This window comes from Grammomys surdaster, unplaced genomic scaffold (genome assembly GCF_004785775.1).
Source record: "Grammomys surdaster isolate TR1022 unplaced genomic scaffold, NIH_TR_1.0 165, whole genome shotgun sequence".
Taxonomy (NCBI): Eukaryota; Metazoa; Chordata; class Mammalia; order Rodentia; family Muridae; genus Grammomys; species Grammomys surdaster.
The window spans coordinates 18,373,958-18,384,820 of NW_021604613.1; positions in this window are offsets into that span (position 1 = coordinate 18,373,958).

Here is a 10,863-nt window from a genome sequence, read left to right on the forward strand (position 1 = left end):
CTACGCAGAGAAACCCTGTCTCAAAACAAAACAACAACAAAAGCAAACAAAGCAAAAACAAAACAAAAAAAAAAGGTATGTAAGTCAATGACTCCTATCCATAACCTACTTACTAGTGGAGAGAAATTGGACCCAGGCAAGACATATATATATATATATTTTAAGCCAAATCCTTGAAGAATACACAATCAAACTGTGGTTGTTTGAATAGGTTTGGCTTCCATAGATTCATGTGTTTCAATGCTTGGCCAAAGGGAGTGGCACTATCAGGATGTGTGGCCTTATTGGAGTAGGTGTGGCCTTATTGGAGTAGGTGTGGCCTTGTTGGAGGAAGTGCTCCACTTCTTAAGCCGGCTTAGCGCTTGCCTATGCCTAGGCTCTGCCCAGCATGGACTCAGAGCCTCCTTCCAGCTGCCTGCACTAGACTGTCTCCTTCTGGCTGCCTTGGCATCTAGATGTAGAATTTGGGTCCTCCAGCATCATGTCTACCTGTAGGCTGCCGTGGTTCCTGTCATGATGTTAATGGACTGAATATTTGAAACTGTTAAGCCAGCCCCAGTTAAATGCTTGCCTTGGTCATGGTGTCTCTTCACAGCAATGGAAACCCTAACTAGGACAGAAGTAGAGATATGCTTGTCTAACTAAGACACAAATTTATTCCATATAGCTCCCAAATATAATATTTACTACATGGTAATTGTATTTTAAAATTTCAAATTTAGGAATTAAATTCCAAATATAGTTTGTAGTCAGGAAACTAAAGACACTGAAACAAGAAACACAATGTAAGCAGTTACAATTTTTATCCTAGTTTTTTTGTTTGTTTGTTTGTTTGTTTGTTTGGGTTTTGGTTTTTCAAGACAGGATTTCTCTGTGTAGCTCTGGCTGTCCTGGAACTCACTCTGTAGACCAGGCTGGCCTCGAACTCAGAAATCTGCCTGCCTCTGCCTCCCAAGTGCTGAGATTAAAGGTGTGCGCCACCACCGCCCGGCTTTATCTTAGTTTAAAATAAGATGATTCCAGCATCTTCTGTACTTAAACTTCATTACTGAAAGCAAATTCAGAGTGTAACAACTTAGATTGAAAAAAACAAATTCAAATATTTATTGTTTTAAAATCTATGTTTGCAAAATGACTGAATTTACTTCCTATTACTAACACAGGAGTCCAATAATAATTCCATCTGAGAAGTTGCTGGCTTCTGGGCTAGTCGACATCTAGGAACATTTTGTTCTTTTAAATTCAAAGTAGTTAAATTCACATCAGCATTCACAAGGCTGTCAGCTGCCACTGTCCTCTCTATTTTTAATAGACTGTGTTTTAAGAGAAGTTTTAGATTCTTAGAAGAATTGAGGAAGAGTTCTCTCGGACTTCTTGCCACTGTGTATTAACCACCTCCCTGTCTATGAGCATCCTGCATCTCAATAGGACATTCAGTATCGTCTATGAACCTCCACAGGTGAATCAGTAGTCTACAACTTGCATTAGGGTCACTCTTTTTACCTACTTTGTACAGTCATCCAGGAAGGCTTCTTTTTGAGCAATCAGAAACGTTTTGCTAGAGAATAGAAATGCCAAAGTTCATTTAATATAACCATTGTCCACAGCTACATTCTTAAAGACTTGTAGTGGCCTTCCTTATACTAGCAGAGAGAGTTCAGATTGCATAGCTCTCTACCCACTGGCCTTTACGTGGAGATAGATCCCTTTTTTTTCCCCTCTACTTAGCACTCATACTTCCTTAGGAAGCTTGCACCTGCCTCTAGATCACAATGTACATATGTAAGGAATGCTAATAAGCACATCCTACTCTCTATAGTACCTTCCTCTTGGTCAGGGTGGTTGATCCAGGGATGGGCATTTGTATGAGTTACTTTGCTATGGGCAAATACGTGACAAAAAGCAACTTTAGAGGGGAGAGGTTTGTTTTGTCTTGTAGTTCAAGGGAATAGAACCTAGCATGGCAGGAAAGAATGAGAGAGCCAGCCATATTTTATATGCAGTTAGAGAGAAGACAGCAAATGGGGCTGGGCTAAGAAACCTCAAGACCCACCTCAGGTGACCCACTTCCTTAAGCTGGGCCCCTCCTCACATCCCTCCTTCAACTGTGGACTAGGTGTTCAAATACATGAGGGGGGGCATTTCACATTCACACAACAGTATGTGAGCCAGACACAGTCATTCCCTAAAAATTTACTATTTGAAACGTAACCAATCTTGCCTGTTACTGATTAAATCCTTGTTTGCTCATTTATAACTAGAAGTGTAACTGACAGAACGTCTTTCCTGGCTTATCTCCAGCATAAACTCCTTGCTTCACATAATCTAGATACACTTTCAAAAACCAGTCTTGGTTACTAGCCATTTCCTATGTATTTATTCCAGGTTTACTGGAGTATAATTGACAAACGGTGTCACTATATCGCCTTCCATGTCTCTCAAAGGGCAGAGACTCTGTCATATTTATGTTCAAATGTTACATACCATTTACCAAGGTTCCTAGTAAACCATCTCAATAAATGTTTTTTAAGATTTATTTATTTTTATTTTATGTGCATTAAATGTCTGCATGTATGTTTGAAGGTGCCAGATCCCCTAGTACAGTTTTGAGCTGTCATGTGGTTGCTAGGAATTGAACCTAGGTCTTTTGGAAGAGCAGCCAGTGCTCTTAATCGCTGAGCCATCTCTCCAGGCCCCCTCAATAAATGTTTGATAAAGGCTCAAAGGCAGAACTCTTGCTTAATATGCACAGGGCCTTAGATTCCACCCCAGTGCTGCTTTTTACCCCAAAACAACAGCTATTAAGGTAAAACAGTAGAATTAGGGTGTCGCTCAGAGGTAGTGAGCATGATTGCCTAGCATGTGTAAAGCCCTGATTTTGATCTTCAGAACCTCCCCGAGCAAACTAAAATAAAACAAAATACCAGATGATGTGTAAGGAGATATCATTACATGATTTCATTAGGTTTTTCTTTTTTACTTCTAGCCCTTATTTAATAAAATATTGCTCAAACCAGGATAGAATAAAGGAATACTGTATTTCAAAATAAACAAAGCTCTCATCAAAAAAATATTTTAAGGCCAGCAAGATGGTTTAGTGGATAAAAGCTCTTGCCCAATAAGCCTAACAATCTGAGTTTTATCCTTGGAATCCACTTTTAAAAGTTGGATTCAGTGGGATTCAACCTGTAATCCCAGTGCTTCTACAGTGAGAAGGCAAGCAGAGCATGAGCCTCTCCCAGAAGCCTTCAGGCCTGCTAGCCTAAAGTACATAGCATGGCAGAAACAAGAAAGACCCCAGCAAGGCTGAAGGAGAGAATTGACTTCAAAGGTGTCCTTTTACCGTGTGCACACCATGGCATGCATGTGCACTGATCAGGGAGAGAAAATAAAGGTTATGTATAACTTGTAAATACAAACTAAATAAACATCTTTGTCCTATTCTGTAAAATATACCCAAGTAAAGATAAGTTGAATGATCATTAAAGTCAATATAACATAGCCAGGTGATGGTGGTACATTCCTTTAGTTCCAGCACTCTGGAGGCAGAGGAAGATAGATCTCTGAGTTCAAAAACAGCTTGGTCCACAGAGTAAATTCCAGGATGGTCAAGGCTACACAGAGAAGCCCTGTCTCAAAAACACACACACACATACCACACACACACACACACACACACACACATATGCCTTAGAGTTTCTATTGCCCTGAAGAGACACCATGATCCTGGCAACTCTTATAAGGAACATTTAATTGGGGCTAGCTTACAGTTCAGAGGGTTAGTCCATTATCATAATGGAAAGAAGCATGTACAGGCAGACATGGTGCTGGAGAAGGAGTTGAGAGTTCTACATCTTGATCTGCAGTCAGTAGAAGGAAGACTGAGACCATTGGCCAGACTTGAGCTTCTGAGACCTCAAAGTTGACACTCAGTGAGCCACTTCCTCCAACAAGGCCACACCTACCCAACAAGTCCACACATTCTAACAGTGCCACTTCTTATGAGCCTATGGAGGTCATTTTCTTTCAAGATGTGCGTGCGTGCGTGCGTGCGTGCGTGCGTGCGTGCGTGTGTGTGTGTGTGTGTGTGTGTGTTTGTTCATGTGTATGTGTATGATGATGATGATCCACTAGTTTCCTTAAGCAAATGAAAGCTATTTGAGATGCATTGTGCTGGCTAGTTTTATGTCAGTTTGACATAAGCTAGTCACTAGAGAGGAAGGAGCCTCAAATGAGAAAATGCCTCCATAAGTTTGAGCTATCTGTATAGCTGTAGGCCATTTCCTTAATCAATGATAGATATGGGAGAGCACATTATGGATGATACCACCCTGGTCTATTGGCCCTGGGGTCTATAAGACAGAATGTTGAGCAAGTCATGAGGAGCAAGCTAGTAAGCAACAATCCTCCAAGGCCTCCGCACCAACTCCTTCTTCCAGGTTCCTGTCCTTTTGGATTCCTGTTCCGACTTCCTTCAATGATGAACAGTGCTGTGAAAGAATAAACGCTTTCCTCCCCAACTTGCTTTTGGTCATGAGGTTTCATCACAGCAATAGTACCCTAACTAAGACAAATATTAAGATCACAAATACAGTAATTTTATAAAGTATAAGAGCATGGGCTGTTTAACAGTAGGCACACTCCCCCCCCAAGGCTGTAGCCACCATTAAATGTTGAAATAGTCCCCTAAAGGCTGATAACTAGCTTCTCTCAGCAAGTCCCAACTCCCTAAGGAACCTGCTCAGATCCAGCACCTAGAGTATTAATTCCTGACCCTGTTTGTTTGAATGCTCTAAGCTCCTGTCCTCGAATTATAGCCAGGACCCTTTCTAGTTAGTTGACATCTAGGTCATACCGTTTCAAAGTCTTTTTTACCATTATGCCTGCAAATAGAGTAAGAAATTATAATGGAAAAACTTTTAGTAAAGCAACATATTCAATGATTCTCCACCACCTCTGCCTACCAAGGCTTTTTATCCTGAGTGCTCAAAAATAAGTTATTGAACTTATAGAAAAGTCTCTTTCTATTTTGTTTTGTTTTGTTTTTGTTTTTCAAGACAGGGTTTCTCTATGCAGTCCTGGCTGTCCTGAAACTTACTCTGTAGACCAGGCCAGCCTTGAACTCAGAAATCTGCCTGCCTCTGCCTCCCAAGTGCTGGGATTAAAGGCATGCACCACCACTGCCCGGCTCTAGAAAAGTCTCTAATCAAGCAATTTGAATGTGACCAATCGATCAACATATTCAAGAAATACCTCTTGTCATCTAGGTAAAGGACCTAGAGTGACCATGGGTCACTGTGTGTTACTATGACTGAGGAAGTATTTAAAATCCTACAAAAGACAAAGTGCCTCAATCCTGATGTGGAATAGAACTATTTGAATGATATGTTATCAAAAGTCCAGAAATCCAATAAAGTATCTACATAAAATGAACAGTGCTCAATCTAAGGATATTTGGAGGTTCTACTGATGATTAACACCTTTAAATTTATTATCAGTATGAGTGCGTGTCCGTGTGCCTGTGTGTGTGTGTGTGTGTGTGTGTGTGTGTGTGTGTGCCACACCGTGCATATGTAGGTCAGAGGACCACCCTGTGGAGTTGGTTCTCCTATCTTTACTTGGGTTCCTGAGACTGAACTCAGGTTGCCAGGCCAGTTCTGCAAGCAGCCTTACCAGAGGAGCATCTCATTGGCACTAGATCAAGCCTTTAAAGGAAGCATGCCATCTTTAGAAACAAAGAGACTGCAGTAAGAAATTATGCTGCAAAGGAGGATTCTGTGGTCTAGAAAATGCACTAGACTCAGACTCACAACTTCTGAATTATGATCTGAACCAACAAGTCCAGAATCAGAAAGTGTGCTTATTCTACTGTTTTAATATATGTAACACCAAACCCACTGATGGTCCCTAGTAAAATCTAGTGAGAAATTTCTATTTTCATGTCAAAAATTATGATTCCAAAATTCCATTTGAGTTCTAGTCTCCCAAGTGCTGGGATTAAAGGCATGCACCACCACTACCCGGTGGTTTCCTTTTGTCATTTTAAAGTCTAACCAATTGTCCAGTCCTATTTCTAAATGAGAAACCTTTTTTTATATATATGACCTATCCCCTCCCCCAGGTGCTTACCCTAAAATCCAAATGAAAGTTTACCTTATTGAGCTTATTATTTTTTTTTCATCAGACTTTGACTCACATACACATAAGAACCCAAACCTGGAGTTCCCTTCCTGCAGGAAGATATCTTATTGCATACATTTTGTGTTGAAAGATTCTGCTATTTAAAGATCATACTCTTCCATGTCCTGATGCTCCCCTGGGCTCAAAGCAAAGTGGAGGACTCTCTTTCCCAGCAGGGCTTCCTCTTCTCTACCTTATCTGGGGAGCCTTTTCTCCAAGGTCTATCTGAGGAATATCAGGTTGGCAGAAATTACAGGTTCAACTTCCTGGAATGCCTCTCCATGCAAATGAGGTATCCTCAGAACCTTAAGCTGCAGCCAATCAAATTTCACCCCAAGAATCCCTTCCCACTTTGCAAGGTTTCACTTTGGAAGGTTTATGTAGTTCTTGTTCACCCCGAATAAAGAGCACAAGCTGTTTCATTGACTGTTGCCTAAAAGAGCTGTAACACTAAAATCTTTGGAGAAGACCTTTTCCCTTGGTATTTACTGCTGTACTGAGATCCTGCTAACCCATTTGGTCCAGCTTGAACATCCCAAGGGAGATGTGGACCGAGGTACTGAAGCCTGGCTGTGCTCCATCCTTCCCTGGCTGTTGTGTATCAGGGTCTGGACACCCCAAGGGAAGAATCAGAAAACAGAACCATAGTTTTGGGGTATCCACGGCACATGACAAGAAACTGAGATCTCTCAAATAACATTACAAATTCCTGCTCTTGAGACGCTAATACTTTATTTAAATTAAGTCACACAGAGAGATGCACAAGCCTCATGGAATCAGGAGAGTGGAAGGCAGATTGAAGTCAAAGCCTGAAGACCCAAAGTGGGATTCTTAGTTTTTCTAGTAAAACATTGTTGCCATGGTGTCTTTCTAGAACACAGAACCAGAAACTGTCTCCTGTACTCTGTTGGGTATATTTATTTTTCCTTGGAGTCGACATGTGATATATGTGTTGGCAGGGAAAGGTGATGGTGACTGGGATTACTAACACATTTGTATTAACTGGAGACAACCTCTTCCTTAGGCTTAGGCTGTTTGTTCAGAAACAGCAGATCGTCCTGAAAAACAGTCCTTCAGACAAAGGCAGGCAAAATCCGGTTCCAACCAGCTGCGTTTCTTACTACCATTTTACACATTTTTTGATACAAAGTAGCTGATAGCTGAACTTTCACATTGGAGAATTTCACTCTTCTGGATGAATGGTGGCTGTCCATTTCCCATATTCTCTGCCAAGGGTAAAATTTGTCTTTAAATGTCATCAAGTACTTTATGGGGGGGTGACAATTAGGAAAGAGGGCCACAGAGGAGAAGGTTTGAGATCTTGGGTCTCTGGCTTTTTAACATTGTCTAGTTTTTCTAAGTGACAAGCATCTACTAGAGTGACTTTATATTCATACTGGGTTGGGATTGTAATGCTCTCGTGGGGCAGGGACATGTTTATAATCACATCCTGAAAAAAAAAAAGACTAGAACTGAAAATCATCTTGCCAAGTAAAATGAGCCAACTCTGGAAGGACAAACATTTCATGTCTTCTCTTATTCATGGGATCACACACACACACATGTATGCCATACAAGAAAACAATAAGGAGAGAAACTATCTGCGGAGAGGAAGGGGACAGGCAGAGGAAGGCATCTGGGGAGTGGGCAGATGTAAGCAGAACACAAGGGATGAAAATGTCATAATGAAACACATTATTTGGTACACCAAAACACTTAAAATTAAAAAAAAAATGAAGATTACACCCTACAGAGAAATGGATAGTGAAGAAGGAGGCCTCCTATTCAGCTGACTGGGAGGCCTTTGCTGTTTTCAGAATGGACACATGACCCAAGAGTGGGTTTTACTCCCTTCTGCATGGTAGAAGGAAGAGAGAAAACACTTACACGTGACCCCCACTGTAAGCTCCCTCCATCCCTCGTTCCCTCCTTCCCTCCCTCCCTCTCTCTTTCCTCCCCATCTCCTTCCCTCTTCCCCCTTCCTCCCCCTCTGTCTCTCCTCTCTGTTCTCCCCCCTCCCCCCCACCTTGGCATGCAAACACACACAGAGCTCTGCTATTCTTTAGCTAATGGGATTGGCACCGCTTAAAGCAGACTGCTAGGTCATTGTCTATGACCACAGCAAGAGAAACATTATTTAAAGACCATTCAGACCCGAAAAGAAGCTGCTGAGCAGAGTAATTATGGGAGACCCTCCATTAACTAGGGCGCCTGCGCTCTTTGTCTGAGTTGGTTTAATAAGGCCCACTAATGGGACTGTGGGGGAGGGAGAACAGTAATGGTTCTAAAACAGCCCCTTCTCGGCCCCTTTGTCCCAAAGACTGTCTTTAGAGAGGCTGTGGCCAAAGCCAGAAGTTACCATTCTGCAAGACGACTTTCACAAAAACTTGATGTGGACCCCTGCTTGCTGGGGACTCCAATTTTCAGAATTAGAAAACATGTTTGTCTTCCTTGCACTCTCTGATTCCAAGGCCACTTTCCCCAGGGCCCCTCTCTTTGGTCCTTGGCCATCAGGTTCTTGGGAATTTGTCCCTAGAAACAGCAGCAGTGCTCAGTGGTCAAGCAGAACCACACTCCTGAGGAATGTGTTCCACTTGCTGCTTCTCAACTCTAGTCTAGAAAAATCGTCTGCTCCATCATTCCTTTAAAAGTAGGAGGCTGGACGTCAATCAGGTGTTCAGTATTGTAGCCTCTGCTCAAACTGCTGTGGCATATCAGCTAGCTGTCTAGCTGCAAACCAAACACCACAAGTACTCAGCTCTCTTGAAGGCTTGGATCACACGAGGGAGCTATCCTGGAACTCTCTCTGTAGACCAGGTTGACTTCAAACTCAGAGATCCACTTGCTTCTGCATCCCAAGGGCTGAGATGTCTCTACTGCCCAGCTAAGCTGTTACTTCTTTTCCTTCCGCTGTTCAACCCTGTCCCAGTCTGCTCCGCCCTCTAATGACGGGCAAAGTGCCATCAGCACCCACCGTCAGCTCCCAGCCTCCACCCCTGTCCATTCAATGACACCACAGCAGCTCACTCCAAGCAGAAACCTGATTAAGCATTTCGTGGCTTCCTACTGCCGCTCCGATTTCTTAGCACCAGCTAGGAGACTCGCTCCAGCCCACGCTCCCCTCAGCTGTCAGCTCCACCCACTGAGGCTTTTTGCAAAGCCATTAACAACACACCTATTCATTTCTGGCACAGGGCCTTTGCACATCTTTCTGCCTAGACCCTTTGCAGCCTCCCCTCATCCTTCAGCTCTCTCGGCTCAGTCATGACCTGGATGGCAAGGGAGGTAGGGGAGGGGAAGGGCTTCCTTTACTACTCTCTGGAGGGTGATGAGTTAGTGCAAGGCACTTACAGTTCTTACATCTTTACAATCATCAGAATACTTTTATGTTAATAGGTACCTTCCTATGAGACCACAAATACCATGATATTACCCTGAGTTTCACTAATAATAATTACATCTGATTTGTCTGTCAGATTTTTGTTTCGTTGTTTTGAAGCCTGGTAACTTAGACTTGCTATGTAAAGGGGGCTGGCTTTGAACGCCTGATCGATCTTCTTGACTCTCTCTCTTCTCTCTCCCTAGTGCTGAGATTAAAGGGGTGTGCCACCATATTCAGTTGCAATTAGGACTGGTTTTATGTTCTGTTACTTCCTATATGCCTAAGACAGTATCTGGGACCCAAGTATTTAATAAATGCTTATGAGTTAGCACCTGAGAGGCCGAGATAGAATGACTGTTCAACAACAGCCTGGGCTACATAGTATGTATGTTTAATACTAGCCTGGCAAGGCCCTGGCATAACAAGACCCAGTCTTAAAATAAAAAATAAGCAATTAAGTAAGTAAACGTCTGTGATGTTGTAGACAGTGATTTGAAGTACTCTGTCCCATTCCTTGTACCTGTTTCTAATTTATTAATAAAGTTTGCTGCCTGAGAGGCTCTGATGACTATTGTATTTGGGGATATCTGCATCTTTATTTTCCCATTTGATACAGGGACTGAGACTTTCTTCCTAGAAGATTAAGAAATTTTCTAGTTTTGGGGCTGGAATTAGAAACATGTTTTTACTTTTCCTGATTGGTGAACTTCTCTTCACAGACTTTGTAATGCAGATTCATCTAGCCTCAGTAAACACTCTCACGCGCACGCACACACAAACACACACACACTGTAGGATCATGAAATGGCTCATTTGCTTGTCTCTACTGTGCAAGGACAATGACCTGAGTGAGTTCAGATCCCCAGAGCCAAGTATCTGCCCAGGGCAGAGAAGGTGGGTCCCTATAGCTCATTGGCCAGACATTCTATCTTGAACCAATGAGCTCTAGGTTCAGAGAGAAACTCTGCCTTACACCACAAGGTGGATCACCAGGCAGGGTGGCACACACCTTAAATCCGGAGGCAGAGACTGGTTGATCTCTTATACTAGCCGGGGGCAACACAGTCAGATCCTGTCTCAAAAAGGGGGTGGAGCATGGGGCACATATCTCTACTCCCAGCTCTTGGAAGGCAGAGGTATGACTGCCCCTGTGAGGCAGAGACAAGCCTGGTTTAAATGGCAGGTTCTATGCAAGCCAGGGCAAACAGTCCTTGTCTCAAAAAACATTTTTTGAAAGGTGGAGAATGATCAAGGAAGGGCCCTGACTTGAAACTCTGGACTGCATACAAACACATATGCAC